This window comes from Manis pentadactyla, chromosome 17, assembly GCF_030020395.1.
Source record: "Manis pentadactyla isolate mManPen7 chromosome 17, mManPen7.hap1, whole genome shotgun sequence".
Taxonomy (NCBI): domain Eukaryota; kingdom Metazoa; phylum Chordata; class Mammalia; order Pholidota; family Manidae; genus Manis; species Manis pentadactyla.
Genome location: NC_080035.1, coordinates 62,916,534 through 62,935,189, shown reverse-complemented (window position 1 = coordinate 62,935,189; position 18,656 = coordinate 62,916,534). Strand labels below are relative to the sequence as shown.

Genomic DNA, 18,656 nt, shown 5'->3' with positions numbered 1-18,656 from the left:
CTCCTAGCTAATGTTATGTCAGATTTGTCAGCAGAAATCTTACAGGTCTGAAGGGAGTAGGATGATACATTCAAAGTACTAAAGTAAAAAAAATTGCCAACCAAGAACATTATATCCAACAAAGGCATCTTACAAATATGAAGGAGAAATAGACTATCCCAGATAAACAAAAGCCGAGGGATTTCATTATCACTAAAAGTGCCATATGAGAAATGCTAAAGGGGGTCCTTCAAATTGAAATGAAAAATGCTGACAAAATGAAGGCATATGAAATATAAAGCTTTCTGGTAAAGATATATACATATATATATATATATATATCCTCGATCAAAGAATCTTGTAATACTGTGATGGTGATACATGAAAGACTTTTGATTGTAGTATAGAGTTCAGAAGACCAAAGCATAAAAAATAACTATAAAATTATATTAGTGGATACACAGTATAAAAAATAAAACTTTGATATCAAGAACATGAATTGGGGGTGGGAAGAGATGCAAAGGAGTAAAGATTATGCATGTGTGTGAATTTATTATCAACCTGAAACAGACTGTTAGAACTATAAGGTGTTTTAGATAATTCCCATGGAAAACAAAGAAAATACCTATAAAAGGTGTCGAAAAGAAAACAAGAAAGGATCCTAAGTATATCATTACAAAAGAGCAATAACACAAAAAGGTAGTAAAAAGAAAAAGAATAAAGTAACTCTAAGACATAAAGAAAACAATTAGCAAAATATTAACAGTGAGTCCTTCCCTATCAGTAATTACTTTACATGTAAATGCATTAAACTCTCCAAACAAAAGACATAAACTAGCTGAACTGATTAAAAAAAAAATACAACTACGCACTGTCCACAAGAGGCTCACATGAGATATAAGGACACACATAGGCTGAAAGTGAAAACATAAGGGAAGGTGTTCCACCCAAATATAAGCAAAAGAGAACAAGAGTAGCCAAACTTATATCAGATAAAACAGATTTTAAGTCAAATATTGTCAAAAGAGATAAAGGGCATTATATAATGACAAAGGGCTAAATTACCAGGAATATATAACTATTATAAATATATATACACTTTAAGGGCATTACACTCAATGAAATAAGTCAGACAAATATTGTATGATCTCACTTATATGTAGAATCTGAAAAAAAAAATTCATGGAAAGAGAGAACAGATTGGTGGTTGCCAGGGTGGGAGGCTGGGAGGCGGGGAAATGGGTGATAGTGGTTAAAGGGCAACTTCCAGTTATAAGGTGAATAAGTTCTGAGGATGCACTGCACAGAATGATGACTACAGTATAAATACTATGTCATATATTTGAAAGTTGCTGAGAGTAGACTTTAAAGTGCCCACCAAACACACACAAAATAGTAACTATGTGAAGTGATGATGCGTTCGCTAGCATTATTGTGGTGCTCATTTTGCAATATATACATACCTAAAATCACTACATTTTACACTTTAAACTCACACAACATTTTGTCAGTTGTATCTCAATAAAGCTAGAAAAATATTACGACTAGAATTACATGATTCAGTAAGCCCACTTCTAGATATACATCAATAAAATGTTGAAAGGATCTCAAGAGGTATCTGCACACCCATTCACTGCAGCACTATGCACAATTGCCAAAAAGTGGGAGGAACCTAAATGTCCATTGATGGATGGATGAATAAATAAAATGCGGTCTATACATACAATGGCACATCATTCATTAAAAAGGAAGGAAATTCTGACACATGGATGTGTCTACATGTCTACAGCACAGATGAAATATGAAGACCTTACACTACAGGAAATAAGCCCGTCATAATCAAGACTGATACTGCCTGACTCCACTAATATGAGGTATCTAAAGTAGTCAAGCTCCCAGAGAGAAAGTAGAACGTGGTTAACAGGGACTGTGGGCAGCGGAGAAAGAGGGAAATGGGAAGTCGTAATTCAGTGAACTAGAGTTTCAATTTTGCAACATGGAAAAGTTCCAAAGATCTGTTGCCCAACAATTAACACTACTGCACTATACTTACAAATGGTTAAGATGGTAAATATTATGTTATGTGTTTCTACTACAATAAAAAATAACATACTGACACCAAGTAAATCCAAAAAAAATTTTTTTAATCACACTAAATTCTACCATAAATTCTTAGAACATAAGAACCATAGAAATTAATTCATCTGATTTTATAAATAAGTAAAATACAGCATTAATTTTAACTGGCTTTATTCAACTAGGTAATCAGGTTAGTTTGCAAAATTTACTTACATGAACTACCTGGGTCCTCTTGGTTTTCTAAAGATTTTAAATTGGCTATAATGTGTGTATATACATAATATGTATAACTTACTATTTTTTATGGGAAGCTATCTCCCATTTCATAGCTTCTAGGATGCTTTCTGAAGTTCAGGACCTCTGACCCACCTCAGCTCTCTGGCATTTCTATGATTCACTATCTTGTTGCAAGATTACCAAGAATACTCCCAAAATCATACTGCCAGTTCATTCAGTATCCTGGCCTGGGATTAATTTAGGCCTAACCTGAGTTCACCTAAAAGAGTTCCATGAATTTTTGTTCTAATTTCCTTACCTATCTTGGGCTTTGATCCAAAATTCTGATTGATTTCCTTTTAAAGTTCATCCTCTTTGATGAAGAGGATGGGAACCAAAATTATGACGAACAGATCTGCATTTATCATCTTTTCTTTTGACACCATCAGTCCCAGGCAGAGGCCGATGACCGGCTTGCCCTTGACATTCAGTCATGGCATTCCTCTTAGAAGTTCACATTGCTGGGCACTTGCTCTCCCCTCTGCCTTGTGCACACCTCCTAGCTGTCATCTTGCAGGTGGACCCTGGGGAGTGACATGACATTTCTATGTGAACTGTTCTTTTGTTTCCTCATAATCATAATTTCTGACCACAAAGCCATTATTTTGCTTTTTAGAGTCTTCCTCTCCATTTATGCCACATCTGATTTTACAATCTCTGTCCATTGGGGCTAACTTTCCTCCTAAAATTTCAAAATCCATCTCCTATGAACAACAATGCACCAGACTATTTCAAAATAATACAAACTAAGATAGCAGGATCATTTTTTCTAATATTTTATCACATATATGTCACTAAGTTCTTACTTATTAATTAGAATGAAGTCCACGATAGCACTTCCTCTCATTATTTTGATTTTACAATAATAAGCTTTTAGGAGGGGTGGAAGATGGCGGCGTGAGTAGAGCAGCGAAAATCTCCTCCCAAAACCACATATATCTATGAAAATATAACAAAGACAACCCTTCCTAGAATAAAGACCAGAGGACACAGGACAATATCCAGACCACATCCGCACCTGAGAGAACCCAGCGCCTCGCGAAGTGGGTGAGATACAAGCCCCGGCCCCGCGGGAGCCGAGCGCCCCTCCCCCCAGCTCCCGGCGGGAGAAGAGCAGGCAGAGCGGGAGGGAGACGGAGCCCAGGGCTGCCGAACACCCAGCCCCCGCCATCCGGGCCAGAGTGCAGACACAGTGCATGCCCGGGGGGCCCTAGATGCTAGGGAAACAGGGCAGCAAGAACAGTGAGCGGGCACCGGAGGCCGGGGGCCGGAGGACATAAGAAAAGCGAGCGACCAATTTTTCTTTTTTTTTTGCTGTTTTGTTTTGGCGAGCGCTTTTTGGAAGTCTTAAAGGGATAGGGACCCCAATACTAGGGAAACAGGGAAGCAAGACTGGTGAGCAGATGCCTGAGGCTGTCACCGGAGAATAAAGAAAAACGAGTGGCCACTTTTTTTTTTTTTTAAATAAAAAAAATTTTTTTTTTAATTTAAAATTTTTTTTTTGGTGGGCCTTGTTTTGTTTTGGCGGGTGCTTTTTGGAAGTCTTAAAGGGGCAGGGCGGGACACTTAATCCAGAGTCAGGGAATCCGGGATCTCTGGGCACCCTAACCCCTGGGCTGCAGGGAGCAGGGAGGCCCCTTACGGAGATAAATAGCCTCCCAGCAGCTCCTGCTCCAACGCGACTCCACCATTTTGGAGCAGCTGCCCGAGCCAGGCCACGCCCACAGCAACAGCGGAGATTAACTCCATAGCAGCCGGGCAGGAAGCAGAAGCCCTGTCTGGGCGCAGCTGCGCAGCACAAGCCACTAGAGGCCGCTGTTCTCCCAGGAGAGGAGGGCCACAAACCAACAAGAAGGGAAGTCCTTCCAGCCGTCACTCGTCCCAGCTCTGCAAACTATTCCTATCACCATGAAAAGGCAAAGCTACAGGCAGACAAAGATCACAGAGACAACACCAGAGAAGGAGACAGACCTAACCAGTCTTCCTGACAAAGAATTCAAAATAAGAATCATAAACATGCTGACAGAGATGCAGAGAAATACGCAAGAGAAATGGGATGAAGTCTGGAGGGAGATCACAGATGCCAGAAAGGAGATCACAGAAATGAAACAAACTCTGGAAGGGTTTATAAGCAGAATGGATAGGATGCAAGAGGCCATTGATGGAATTGAAACCAGAGAACAGGAACGCATAGAAGCTGACATAGAGAGAGACAAAAGGATCTCCAGGAATGAAACAATATTAAGAGAACTGTGTGACCAATCCAAAAGGAACAATATCCGTATTATAGGGGTCCCAGAAGAAGAAGAGAGAGGAAAAGAGATGGAAAGTATCTTAGAAGAAATAATTGCTGAAAACTTCCCCACACTGGGGGAGGAAGTAATCGAACAGACCACGGAAATACACAGAACCCCCAACAGAAAGGATCCAAGGAGGACAACACCAAGACACATAATAATTAAAATGGCAAAGATCAAGGACAAGGAAAGAGTTTTAAAGGCAGCTAGAGAGAAAAAGGTCACCTATAAAGGAAAACCCATCAGGCTAACATCAGACTTCTCAACAGAAACCCTACAGGCCAGAGGAGAATGACATGATATATTTAATACAATGAAACAGAAGGGCCTTGAACCAAGGATAATGTATCCAGCACGACTATCATTCAAATATGACGGGGGGATTAAACAATTCCCAGACAAACAAAAGCTGAGGGAATTTGCTTCCCACAAACCACCTCTACAGAACATCTTACAGGGACTGCTCTAGATGGGAGCACTCCTAGAAAGAGCACAGCACAAAACACCCAACATATGAAGAATCGAGGAGGAGGAATAAGAAGGGAGAGAAGAAAAGAATCTCCAGACAGTGTATATAACAGCTCAATAAGTGAGCCAAGTTAGGCAGTAAGATACGAAAGAGGCTAACCTTGAACCTTTGGTAACCACGAATTTAAACCCTGCAATGGCAATAAGTACATATCTTTCAATAGTCACCCTAAATGTTAATGAGCTGAATGCACCAATCAAAAGACAAAGAATAATAGAATGGATATAAAAGCAAGACCGATCTATATGCTGCTTACAAGAAACTCACCTCAAACCCAAAGACATGTACAGACTAAAAGTCAAGGGGTGGAAAAACATATTTCAAGCAAACAATAGCGAGAAGAAAGCAGGGGTTGCAGTACTAATATCAGACAAAATAGACTTCAAAACAAAGAAAGTAACAAGAGATAAAGAAGGACACTACATAATGATAAAGCGCTCAGTACAACAAGAGGATATAGCCATTCTAAATATATATGCACCCAACACAGGAGCACCAGCATATGTGAAACAAATACTAACAGAACTAAAGGGGGATATAGACTGCAATGCATTCATTCTAGGAGACTTCAACACACCACTCACCCCAAAGGATAGATCCACCGGGCAGAAAATAAGTAAGGACACGGAAGCACTGAACAACACAGTAGAGCAGATGGACCGAATAGACATCTACAGAACTCTACATCCAAAAGCAACAGGATATACATTCTTCTCAAGTGCACATGGAACATTCTCCAGAATAGACCACATACTGGGCCACAAAAAGAGCCTCAGAAAATTCCAAAAGATTGAAATCCTACCAACCAACTTTTCAGACCACAAAGGCATAAAACTAGAAATAAACTGTACAAAGAAAGCAAAGAGGCTCACAAACACATGGAGGCTTAACAACACGCTCCTAAATAATCAATGGATCAATGGCCAAATCAAAATGGAGATCCAGCAATATATGGAAACAAATGACAACAACAACACTAAGCCCCAACTTCTGTGGGACGCAGCAAAAGCAGTCTTAAGAGGAAAGTATATAGCAATCCAAGCATATTTAAAAAAGGAAGAGCAATCCCAAATGAATGGTCTAATGTCACAATTATCGAAATTGGAAAAAGAACAACAGATGAGGCCTAAGGTCAGCAGAAGGAGGGACATAATAAAGATCAGAGAAGAAATAAATAAAATTGAGAAGAATAAAACAATAGCAAAAATCAATGAAACCAAGAGCTGGTTCTTCAAGAAAATAAACAAAATAGATAAGCCTCTAGCCAGACTTATTAAGAAGTAAAGAGAGTCAACACAAATCAACAGTATCAGAAATGAGAAAGGAAAAATCACGACGGACCCCACAGAAATACAAAGAATTATTAGAGACTACTATGAAAACCTATATGCTAACAAGCTGGGAAACCTAGGAGAAATGCACAACTTCCTAGAAAAATAAAACCTTACAAGATTGACCCAGAAAGAAACAGAAAATCTAAACAAACCAATTACCAGCAACGAAATTGAAGCGGTAATCAAAAAACTACCAAAGAACAAAACCCCAGGGCCAGATGGATTTACCTCGGAATTTTATCAGACATACAGGGAAGACATAATACCCATTCTCCTTAAAGTTTTCCAAAAAATAGAGGAGGAGGGGATACTCCCAAACTCATTCTATGAAGCTAACATCACCCTAATACCAAAACCAGGCAAAGACCCCACCAAAAAAGAAAACTACAGACCAATATCCCTGATGAACGTAGATGCAAAAATACTCAACAAAATATTAGCAAACCGAATTCAAAAATACATCAAAAGGATCGTACACCATGACCAAGTGGGATTCATCCCAGGGATGCAAGGATGGTACAACATTCAAAAGTCCATCAACATCATCCACCACATCAACAAAAAGAAAGACAAAAACCACATGATCATCTCCATAGATGCTGAAAAAGCATTTGACAAAGTTCAACATCCATTCATGATAAAAACTCTCAGCAAAATGGGAACAGAGGGCAAGTACCTCAACATAATAAAGGCCATCTATGATAAACCCACAGCCAACATTATATTGAACAGTGAGAAGCTAAAAGCATTTCCTCTGAGATTGGGAACAAGACAGGGATGCCCACTCTCCCCACTGTTATTTAACATAGTACTGGAGTTCCTAGCCACAGCAATCAGACAAAACAAAGAAATACAAGGAATCCAGATTGGTAAAGAAGAAGTTAAACTGTCACTATTTGCAGATGACATGATACTGTACATAAAAAACCCTAAAGACTCCACCCCAAAACTACTAGAACTGATATTGGAATACAGCAAAGTTGCAGGATACAAAATCAACACACAGGAATCTGTGGCTTTCCTATATACTAACAATGAACCAACAGAAAGAGAAATCAGGAAAACAACTCCATTCACAATTGCATCAAAAAAAATAAAATACCTAGGAATAAACCTAACCAAAGAAGTGAAAGACTTATACTCTGAAAACTAGAAGTCACTCTTGAAAGAAATTAAAGGGGACACTAACAGATGGAAACTCATCCCATGCCCGTGGCTAGGAAGAATTAATATCGTCAAAATGGCCATCCTGCCCAAAGCAATATACAGATTTGATGCAATCCCTATGAAACTACCAGCAACATTCTTCAATGAACTGGAACAAATAGTTCAAACATTCATATGGAAACACCAAAGACCCCGAATAGCCAAAGCAATCCTGAGAAAGAAGAATAAAGTAGGGGGGATCTCACTCCCCAACTTCAAGCTCTACTATAAAGCCATAGTAATCAAGACAATTTGGTACTGGCACAAGAACAGAGCCACCGACCAATGGAACAGACTAGAGAATCCAGACATTAACCCAGACATATATGGTCAATTAATATTTGATAAAGGAGCCATGGACGTACAATGGCGAAATGACAGTCTCTTCAACAGATGGTGCTGGCAAAACTGGACAGCTACATGTAGGAGAATGAAACTGGACCATTGTCTAACCCCATATACAAAAGTAAACTCAAAATGGATCAAAGACCTAAATATAAGTCACGAAACCATTAAACTCTTGGAAGAAAACAGGCAAAAACCTCTTAGACATGAACATGAGTGACCTCTTCTTGAACATATCTCCCCGGGCAAGGAAAACAACAGCAAAAATAAGTAAGTGGGACTATATTAAGCTGAAAAGCTTCTGTACAGCAAAAGACACCATCAATAGAACAAAAAGGAACCCTACAGTATGGGAGAATATATTTGAAAATGACACATCCGATAAAGGCTTGACGTCCAGAATATATAAAGAGCTCACACGCCTCAACAAACAAAAAACAAATAACCCAATTAAAAAATGGGCAGAGGAACTGAACAGATGGTTCTCCAAAAAAGAAATACAGATGGCCAACAGACACATAAAAAGATGCTCCACATCGCTACTTATCAGAGAAATGCAAATTAAAACTACAATGAGGTATCACCTCACACCAGTAAGGATGGCTGCCATCCAAAAGACAAACAACAACAAATGTTGGCGAGGCTGTGGAGAAAGGGGAACCCTCCTACACTGCTGGTGGGAATGTAAGTTAGTTCAACCATTGTGGAAAGCAGTATGGAGGTACATCAAAATGCTCAAAACAGACCTATGATTTGACCCAGGAATTGCACTCCTAGGAATTTACCCTAAGAATGAAGCAATCAAGTATGAGAAAGATCAGTGCACCCCTATGTTTATCGCAGCACTATTTACAATAGCCAAGAATTGGAAGCAACCTAAATGTCCATCGATAGATGAATGGATAAAGAAGATGTGGTATATATACACAATGGAATACTACTCGGCCATAAGAAAAGGGCAAATCCAACCATTTGCAGCAACATGGATGGAGCTGGATGGTACTATGCTCAGTGAAACAAGCCAAGCGGAGAAAGAGAAATACCAAATGATTTCACTTATCTGTGGAATATAAGAAGAAAGGAAAAACTGAAGGAACAAAACAGCACCAGAATCACAGAACTCAAGAATGGACTAACAGGTACCAAAAGGAAAGGGACTGGGGAGGAAGGGTGGGTAGGGAGGGATAAGGGGGGGGAGAAGAAGGGAGGTATTAAGATTTGCATGCATGGGGGGTAGAAGAAAGGGGAGTGCTGTACAACACAGAGAAGGCAAGTAGTGATTCTACAACATTTTGCTATGCTGATGGACAGTGACTGTAAAGGGGTTTATAGGGGAGACCTGTTATAGGGGAGAGCCTAGTAAACATAATATTCGTCATGTAAGTGTAGATTAATGATACCAAAAACAAAAAAAAAGGGCAGTTCCTGTGTGGTGACCTCCAATGAGTTCTACACAAGGGTATAAAGGGCATATAAAAGTGTAGGGAAAGGGTCTGTTTGTGTTTATACAGAGGATCAAAGCCTAATTGGACTACCCCGAAAATGAACTAAGATACGATATGAAAAAGAACTTCCAACATCAGCACTCTCTGGAAGACTCATGCCAGAAGATGATCATCAAAAAACCCCAACAAAGATCCACGCACTGCTGCAGCTGTAGATGCACTCATCCCACCAGTTCCTGGACTTGCCATGGGAATGAGGAGGGAGATATCTAAGCTGGCCTGTGCATACAGTAAAACAACAAATTTGACTGGATCTATACTGTTGGAACTCAACCAAGAATTAGGAGAAGTGCAAATTATAGCACTCCAAAATCTTACAACCACAGACTATTTACTGTTAAAAGAACATAAGGGATGTGAACATTCCCCAGGAATGGGTTTTTTTTAATTTGTCTGATTTCTCTCAGACTGTTCAAGTTCAGTTGGACAATATCCACCATATCATAGATAAGTTTTCACAAATGCCTAAGGTGCCTAACTGGTTTTCTTGGTTTCACTGGAGATGGCTGGTAATTACAGGTATGCTTTGGTTATGTAACTATACTCCTATTATGTTAATGTGTGTGTGCAATTTAAGTAGTAGCTTAAAACCTATACATGCTGAAGTTACTCTACAAGAAGATATGTCAAAGAAATAATCAATCTTCCCATGTTTTCTTCTGCCTGCTACTTCTATAGCTTTTCTTCTTCCTTCCTAATTACAACCCTTAAATAGAATTCATGCCTCATATCAAATTTACCGAGTATCATAATTCTTCCAAGTGGTAAAGATACCTCAAGACAAATGCTGGGCATAGAAGCTACAGGGCATAAATATGCAAAGAAAATAAAAAGCTAACCATTTCAAACAATAAGGCTTCTCTCTCACTTACCAACTTCACATTTCCCTGTATGGCTCCGGAAGATGACTGGTTAGCCAGAGACGGGTAAGATTCCTCAAGGGAGGAACAACCTAAGACAGGCACAGTCACAGGGGGGTCATCAGGTGAGAAATTGGGGATCAACAGAGGTGAGGCTTAGAACCTCACCCCCCCTGTTCTGAGAGAAATCTTCTGCATACATGGATGTTTTATTGCCCTTGTCTAGCTTGGATTAACACATAGTCTACAGGCACACACCTGATCATCTACATTTGCTCCCTTACAACACTAAACTATGTTTTCTACCTTTATCTTGTATCTACCTACCACTTCAGCATTTTATTAAAAATAATAATAATAAAGAGAGAAATGTGGTATCCACATATAAATCAAGTATAAAAACCAAATGAGTATTCATATTTGAACTGACTGTTTAGAGTTCATAATGCATGAGCAAAACCGAAAGTTTCTGTGATGACTGCCCTTGTACTGTTCACTATGTAACTTAGTCACTATGTAAAAATTTGTTATCCATGTAAGAACTTGTTTGTTATGCCTCAGAACATCAGAGACTGACGAAAATTAGGCTTAGGGTGGATTAATGATTGTGCATTGAGCATTGACTCCCCTATACAGAATTTTATTGTGTTAACAACCCTCACAAAATGCCCTCACAAAAAAAAAAAAAAATAGTACACACTTCCAATGGTAAAATAAATAAGTAACCGGGATGTAAATAGCATAAGGAATATAGTCAAGATATTTTAACAGCTTGGTATGGTGATAGCTGGTACCTAGAATTGTCATGTATATAAATGTTGAATCACTATGTTGTACACCTGAAACTAATGTAATGTAATACTGTGTGTCAACTACCCTTCAATAAAAAATAATTATCTACAAAAAAAATAAAAAAAATAAAAATAAAATAAGCTTTTAGAAGGGACTCAAACTTTATGTAACCCAGACTTTTGCAGATTGAAACTTGCGTAAGTCTGAACACACTGAAGTCTTCCTGAAGGCAGGATAACAAAACACCTGAGGTTTACAGAGCTCCTGCTCAGGGATCAGCCCTGAACTAAGCAGATACAGAAAAATTTTCATCTCATCTAATTTCACATTTAACACTACAAGGGAGGCACTTTGTTTACTTTAATCTACAGATGAGACCTAGAAAGGTTTTTTCACATATTCATGATCACAGAGAAGTAAGCAGCGGACTTGGAAGACCAACCTATACTTATCCACCTCAAGTTCACCATCTCATTGGCCATTTCTACTGTATTGCACATCTATGCTGTAGTGCACATTTACACAATGTTGCACATTTGTGCTGTTTTCACATTTATGCTGTAGTGCACGTTTAAGCTGTAGTACATATTTATACTATATTGTAATTTCCTGCCTCAATGCATCTTTTATTATCTATTTTAGGAAAACTGTATTTATCATCCTTATTTGAATTCTCATGTATCTATAACTTCAGCATTCCTCTTCCTGAGAAATAATATTCTCAGGTTCACTCCAGAAACCTGCTATTTATGTCTTCCTACATACTATAAAATGAAAATAGCAAGCTAAAAGCTACGTAAAATATCTTCTCAGTATTCTGTTTTACTGAACTTCTTTATGTCTTACCCAAAGTTCTTTTGTCTTGCTCTTGCATTTAGTTTTAAATCACTGAAATAAATTAAAGTTAATGACTCGCTGTTCCAAACCATAAAGATAAAAGGCATATTAATAGACTTTTTAAAAGAAGATTTGGGAGCTCATGAAATGATTTCTACCCAGGGACTCCAAATCACATATTACTGAACAGCTTATAACCAAGAATCTATATTAGAAAGAAAATGAGTAAGCCTGAATAAGATTTTATCATTCTTTAAGGAATTACTTACTATTTCAAATGTGTTCATTAAAGGCATACAGTGCCACATGCTACAGGCTTTAACCTCCCAAGTTTATTTTTAAAACACTAATTCCAGTAATAAAAATGAAAAAGAATGGACAGTGACCTGATATGGGGTATGTGGTGGGGACTTGATAATGCGGGAACCTAGTAACCACAATGTTGCTCATGTGATTGTATATTAATGATACCAAAATTTAAAAAAAGGGGAAAGAATGCATTCAACCTTTTAGTTACAGAAAAAGAGAATATCCAAAGGCCGATTCCTATGTATTATTCAATTCAGTTTGAGACTCTGAACATCAAACTCACCTTCAATCCGTACCTTCAATCATATTTTTTAACCAAAACTCCCCACAGTGATTTTTATAAGGACACAACTGACTTATTTTACTGATATTACTTAATGGTGATAATGTCTATCCTAGTAATTATGTGGGGATAAATGGAAAACAACAAAACCTTAAGAAATGATAACAAGACATCAACCATGTGAATGAAGTATGGGTTATGCCTTCATTTTCTTCCTCTTAAAAGCCAGTAAATCCTCAACTTATTTTTTATATGTCCACTGTTTCTGGTATTACAGGCATGCACCGAAGTCAGCTGAATGTGAACTTGGAGGGCCACTGTTCCTCTGGGTCAGGTTCAGCCCACATTTTTTATAAAGGGCAAGATAGGCCACAGTCTCAACGGCCACACATTCTTCATTTTGTTTTTAGCATCCTAAAAGCGTGTAAACAACTTGTTCAGCCTGTAGGCTGCCCGTAAACAGGCCAGGGGCCGCATCTGGCCTCCAGGCCATCGTTTGTTACCACAGGCTATAGATGGTTTCTATATGGCACCAGTTAAAGAAACAAAAAAAAAATTTTTTTTCTTTGAAAGAAAGAACCTGGATCTTTGCTTAGTGATAAGAACCCAGGATTAATCCTCAGACCTTCCTGCCAACTGCTGATCTACCCTAAGCTGGCAGTGTAGCTTTGAATAAATTACTCCGTCTCTCAGGGTCTGATTTTCCTTATCTGTAAAGCGAGCACGGTGATTTTCATGGCAGGGAGGAGATAAGAGAGCCGGCAGGGGCAAGAGGGCAGGACCTGGGGAGCTGGGAGAGGACAGAGAGCCACCGAAAGGCGGGGCGGGGGCCCCACGGGGTCCGAGCACGGGGAGCTGGGGCCTCTGGGCAGCTCGCCTTTTGCCTTTGCTACGCTTACGTCACCCACCAAGCCTAGACACTTACACAGAGGTGAACGAGGGAGCAGTAGGCACAGCCCGGCGGACACTAGGCAAACGGAGCAGGTGCCAGCGGGGGTGAGCCCACGAGGTGCCCACCTGAGGAGAGATCCCACCAGAGAGAGGCAAGAGGGGCCGCTGGGGGTGTCTGGAGAAGGTCCAGATGTGACTCCAGCTACACAAGGGGAGAAGCAGAACACTCCCAGCGCAGGGGGAACGCACACAGCCCACGCCTTAAGCCAGGCCACGTCTGCACGGAGAACCAGAAGCAACTCGGCTGTCCCAGGTAGAAATGTGCGCACGGGGTCAGAGGAGGCTGGATGGCTGGCAGGCTGGGCAGGAAAGGGCCATGGGGCGGTGCACGGAGCGCACGCCGCGGAGGACAGGAAATCGCAGAGGCCTGTTCAGCAAGAGGTCTCGTGGCCCAGTCTGCATTTATGATAAATCCCTCTGGCAACCGTGAGACCAGCTCTGAGGGGGCAGCCAGAGCAGGAAGGTGAACTGGGAACTGATCCCGCGGCCCTGGCAGGCAATGAGGAAGGCATGACCAAACGGGCGTCACCAAGGTCGGGAAGAGAAGACTAATCTCAGCAATGCTTGTAAGATAAATCGTAAAGACTTAATGGCTGATAGAAAAGAGTGGCGTGGAAGAGAAAGGGCCAGTGGACGAATAGGGGGCTGTGGGTGGGGCTCCCACCCTGGGGCTCCCACCCTGGGGTAGGAACAAGAAACAGGAATAACAGGGTCCCACCAGAGAGACGAACCGAGATCAGGAACTCCTGCTTGGATATCTGAAGCCAGACAGGGTATGGAACACCCAGGCTGGGGGTGCCTGCAGGCAGATTCAGACCTAAACGTACAAAAGCAGTCAGGAGTGGACGCACGTGTGGAGCTGAGCTCATGCGTGCAGACAGTGGGGTAGAAACAACAGGAGAGTTCGGAAGAATTTGAGGAGATGGACAAAAGAAGCCAAGCCAGAGGAGGAGACATACACGGCCAGACGTCAGCTGGCAAATGCCACTCAGGAGGGGGACAGGAGGGCAGCCAACTTCTGCAGCATGAAATAATGAGCGGAAGCTGGATGACCCTGAGCTGAGCAACGAGCCTGGACACAGCAGGGTGATGTAGACAGCCCCACCCCCGCTTCCTCCGTACCCGCAGAAATAAACACACTGCGGAAATTATAAAACTGGTCATTTAAGAAACAGTTCTTTCTGACACAATTATACATGAAGCATTGTCATCCTGCATGGGATGTAAAATAAATCAGTTGATATGATCCTGCCACTTAAAGTTTACAATTTATTCAAAAATAGCAACATTTTTTCTGTGTCTATTTTAGTTGCAGTTAAATAAGGTGAATCTAAACTTTAGAACAGCCTGGTTTATTGTCGAATTTTCCTAGTTACTATAATCAAACATAAGAATAGCCAAGTAAGAAAACCTCTGCAGATTCCTATATAAGGCAGCAAAGAGAAGTGATTCTAGGTAGGTGGAGAACACATGTAAATTACTGAAAGACCGTCCCGACAGTGGTTCCAAAATGCAGTGCTCGGGGAAAACACTCCGGACTGGTTGGAGGGACGGTCCTGTGTCCCACCCCCGACTCTGAGCCTGCAGGTCTGGGGTGGGCTGGGGAAATCCACTCTCATTAAGCACCTCTGGGATCTAGATTAAGGGAGCCAGGAAGCACACCGCCCCAGCCCTCAGAGTGTGGGGTCTTCCTTTCCTAAGTCAAATTACTTTGTATCTGAATGCGTGCTCAAAACTGTTAATAAATCTTTACCACTTTATATCAACTAAAAATCATTAGTGTATTTCCCCGAAAAAGTCCACGCTTAAAGAGGCCAGTGAGTGTAAATGATCGATTTAAACTAACTCATTAGTTCCATATATTCTAAAAGCATAGCCTGAGTGCTTACCGAGGGCCACGTCCCAGGCGGACGGCTGGGGTACAGGAAGATGCAGACAGACCTGAGGAAGTAAACATACAAGGTGGTCACCACCCCTCTGTAGGGGAAGGACCACGCATGTGTGCGGGGCGCTGGGGAATGAATGGCCATGCCCGCCTGCACCCCCCGCCCCCCAGGGGCTGGTGTAAGGATCAGAGATCATGGAAAAGCAAGGTAGGAAAGGTCAGGTGTCGTCCTGGCGAGCGCACCCTTTCTCAGGGTGAAGACGCTTTACTTCATGTAACTGCTTCATCGCCTCACCCACTTGAGGAGAAACATCATCTCTTTTTATTGCCTGGATTTTTTTTTTCACATATATAGGTAAATTGTACGCACTTTCAATCTAAGTAAGGGATTTTCATTGAGAAGTTTCCTATTCTCTTGACATGCTCACCCTGTGTTCTCTGGACTCTTACAGAATGTGTTAATCCTACCACAGAGAAGAATCTAGAACAAAGGACCGGCCAGAAGAAGGGCCGGCAGGAGAAGCACACGGGGGGAAGGGATGCAGAGAGATCGCTGATGGGGATACTTGCCCCTTCCTCTCAGGGGGAATTAATCAAACTCCCTCCCTTGCTGAGCACCTGCCGCTCGGTCTGGAGAGAAGACCAAGGCCCAGTAACCTTGCCAGATCTGCTCTGTGATCTCGGAAAAAATCATCTAAATCAGCTGGGCCTCCCGCTCTTCATTTGTAGGACTGGGAGTTTGAGCGGATAGTTTTACGAACTCCTCTCCACCCATTTTCTCATTCTCTGAACAGGTGCTGTCGGGCCCAGATTTGCTCCGGTGATAAGATCCCCAAAGGGCAGATACACGTTGGAGGTTAGGCTAACGGCAGGCTTAGGTTGAAAGATATATTTCAAATATCCCCGTTCCAATGCAGTATCTTTTCTCACTTAACGCAGATGTTTTAACACATTTAATGATCTCCAAGTTATATGCAAACATATAGATATACAGATACATATTAGGACCATATATGCATTATGTGTATTCTGGTTTTGCTCAACAGATTTTCTGGTTTCTTGAGGAGGAGGAAATTTTTCTACTTTTATTTAATCTCACCCAGGGCATTCATGTTCTGCAGAGGACTCATGTTTAGAGGACACCCTTTACCTGCAGGAGTACTAACTCAGCCACAGATCACATTTGTGGCCTGCCACAGTAATACTGGAGTTGTACATTCAATCATTCTCAAACAAGAGGGAAAAAAATCTTTGAGGTATTAACTGCACGTGCCAAACACAACACTTCAGCTCGTTTAGTGTGTGCTGAGCGAATCTCACTCAGTTCTCAAAGAACACATATAAACTCAACCACGACATTATGCCCTCTAGATGAAATTTTATTGATTAAACTTATTTTTCCTTTAGCAAATAAATATCAACCACACTCAGGGTCATTTTTATAGCAAGTAATATATCCCTGGGGCATATTAATACTATTTCTAAAGTAGTGCCATATTTCTAAAAAGTCCATCAAATATAAACGTCATATGCTTAAAGATTGATCACATGTGACAAGGGACCATAGATGTTAAAATACATGTCACATATGCTTGTATAATTTTAATACACTAAACAACATCACACAGAGAAATAGACGTGTTTTGGGTGACCCTTAATCCAAGAACAAGTTACCTTCAAAGCCTTTCCAAATACAAAGAAGAAAATTTCATGTATTCTGGCAGCTATGCAGTGATCCCATCAAGAGGAAGCTTAAGGGCGCAGGTGGGGCTGCAGCTGCCCTCCTCTGTCCTGTGGCTTTGATTTCAAGAGCTCAGGGAGGAGTTCCGGGTCCCTGGCTCTGACTCTTGATTCTAAGGGAAAGTCACTAGAAGGTGCATGGACTGCAGGCGCTTCATCAACAGCCCCAAGAACTGGTGGCAAACGTGTGAGAATTTGAACATTCCCTGAAAACAGCTTTCAAACATTTCGTGAGATCTTCAAAGATAGCCTCCTCAAGGCGGAGCGGCTTATCACCCGAGCCTGTTGGGAGGAGAGAACCGCCTTCCACGCCTGCCTCTCGGCGTGTTGCCTCCGCTGGCCAGTTAAGAACAGCGAAGTTTCACTTGGCCCAGCTTAGCTGAAGTCAACTCCTCGCTACCTAACGGCTAGACAATCCTTCCAGGTGGCATACGATTAACACACAATTTTAACGTATTGGCTAATTCCCCCAAAGCCCCGAGCTGCCAGTGAGTAGCTACAGCTTTTCAGTAAATGACAGGTGCTGACAGAACTTGAGAACCACCTCCATTACCTTTGGGGGCCCACGAGGCACCAATTAAACTCAAGCCCTTGCACCCCCCAGTGAGTTTTACGCAGCCGAGGAAGATGGGGCGGGGGCTGCGGAGCAAGAGCCTTGCCGGGGAAGCCCAGTGGGTACCGCGCCGCCGACCCGGCCCACCCTGCAGTCGCGAAGCCTCCGAAACAATGGAGCTGACACTGTCCGGCGGGGGTCGCGGTTATGGGTCAGCGAAATCAGTGGAAGAGGCGCCAACCGGGGCGCCCTCCTTCAGTCCCACATCTTTGTCCTCTGAAGTAGTCGTTCTTTTTCATCCCCAAAGAAAAAGGGAAGGAGGACGAACCCCCGCCGCCCCCAGAGCGGCCGTGCTGGTGACAGCCACCCCTCCCATCTCCCGTGGCAACGAGAGGCGTCCGCGTGCCTCGCGGCGGGTCCCGAGCCCAGGGGCTCTGCTCTCCGCCTGCGCGCACACACCTCCCCGCGTCCCTTCCAGGGGAGGGGACGGCCAGCCTCTTCTCCCCGCCGGGACGCGGGCTGGGGGCGCGGCGACGCAGGGGGAGCCTCCCGCACGCCCACCGAGTGGCCAGCGCCGCGGGGCAGGGGGGCATCTGCGCCCCTCCGACCTGCAGACCCGAGGCGCGGCTGTTCGGCCAAGTGCCCCGCGCTGGGGACCGCGCTCGGCGCCCCGCCGCCGCCCTACCTGCCGGAGAAGGGTCCGCGGTCCCCGGGCGCCGCAGGAGGCACAGTCGGGACTCGGCTCCGGGCGCGCCCGGGAGGAGCTGCGGAGGCGCCGGGGTCCCTGCGCCCCGACCTGAGGTTCGCCCCGGGGAGGGTGGTGAGCGCTGCCCGGCCGGCGAGGCTGCAGACGCGGGTCGCCCCGCGGTGACCAGCTCGCTGGGCCCGCCCCCGGT

At 42.7% G+C, this 18,656-nt stretch overlaps 1 protein-coding gene across 1 annotated transcript in view; it reads right to left on the bottom strand.

The window, feature by feature from the left end:
* Positions 1-18,635, bottom strand: part of MYO16 (myosin XVI) — a 570,453-nt gene extending 551,818 nt beyond the window's left edge. Inside the window, exon 1 of the mRNA XM_036893691.2 lies at positions 18,446-18,635. The gene's annotated coding sequence lies outside the window, so the exon portion shown is untranslated. The remainder of the gene's footprint in view (positions 1-18,445) is intronic.
* Between the last annotated feature and the right edge of the window lie 21 nt (positions 18,636-18,656).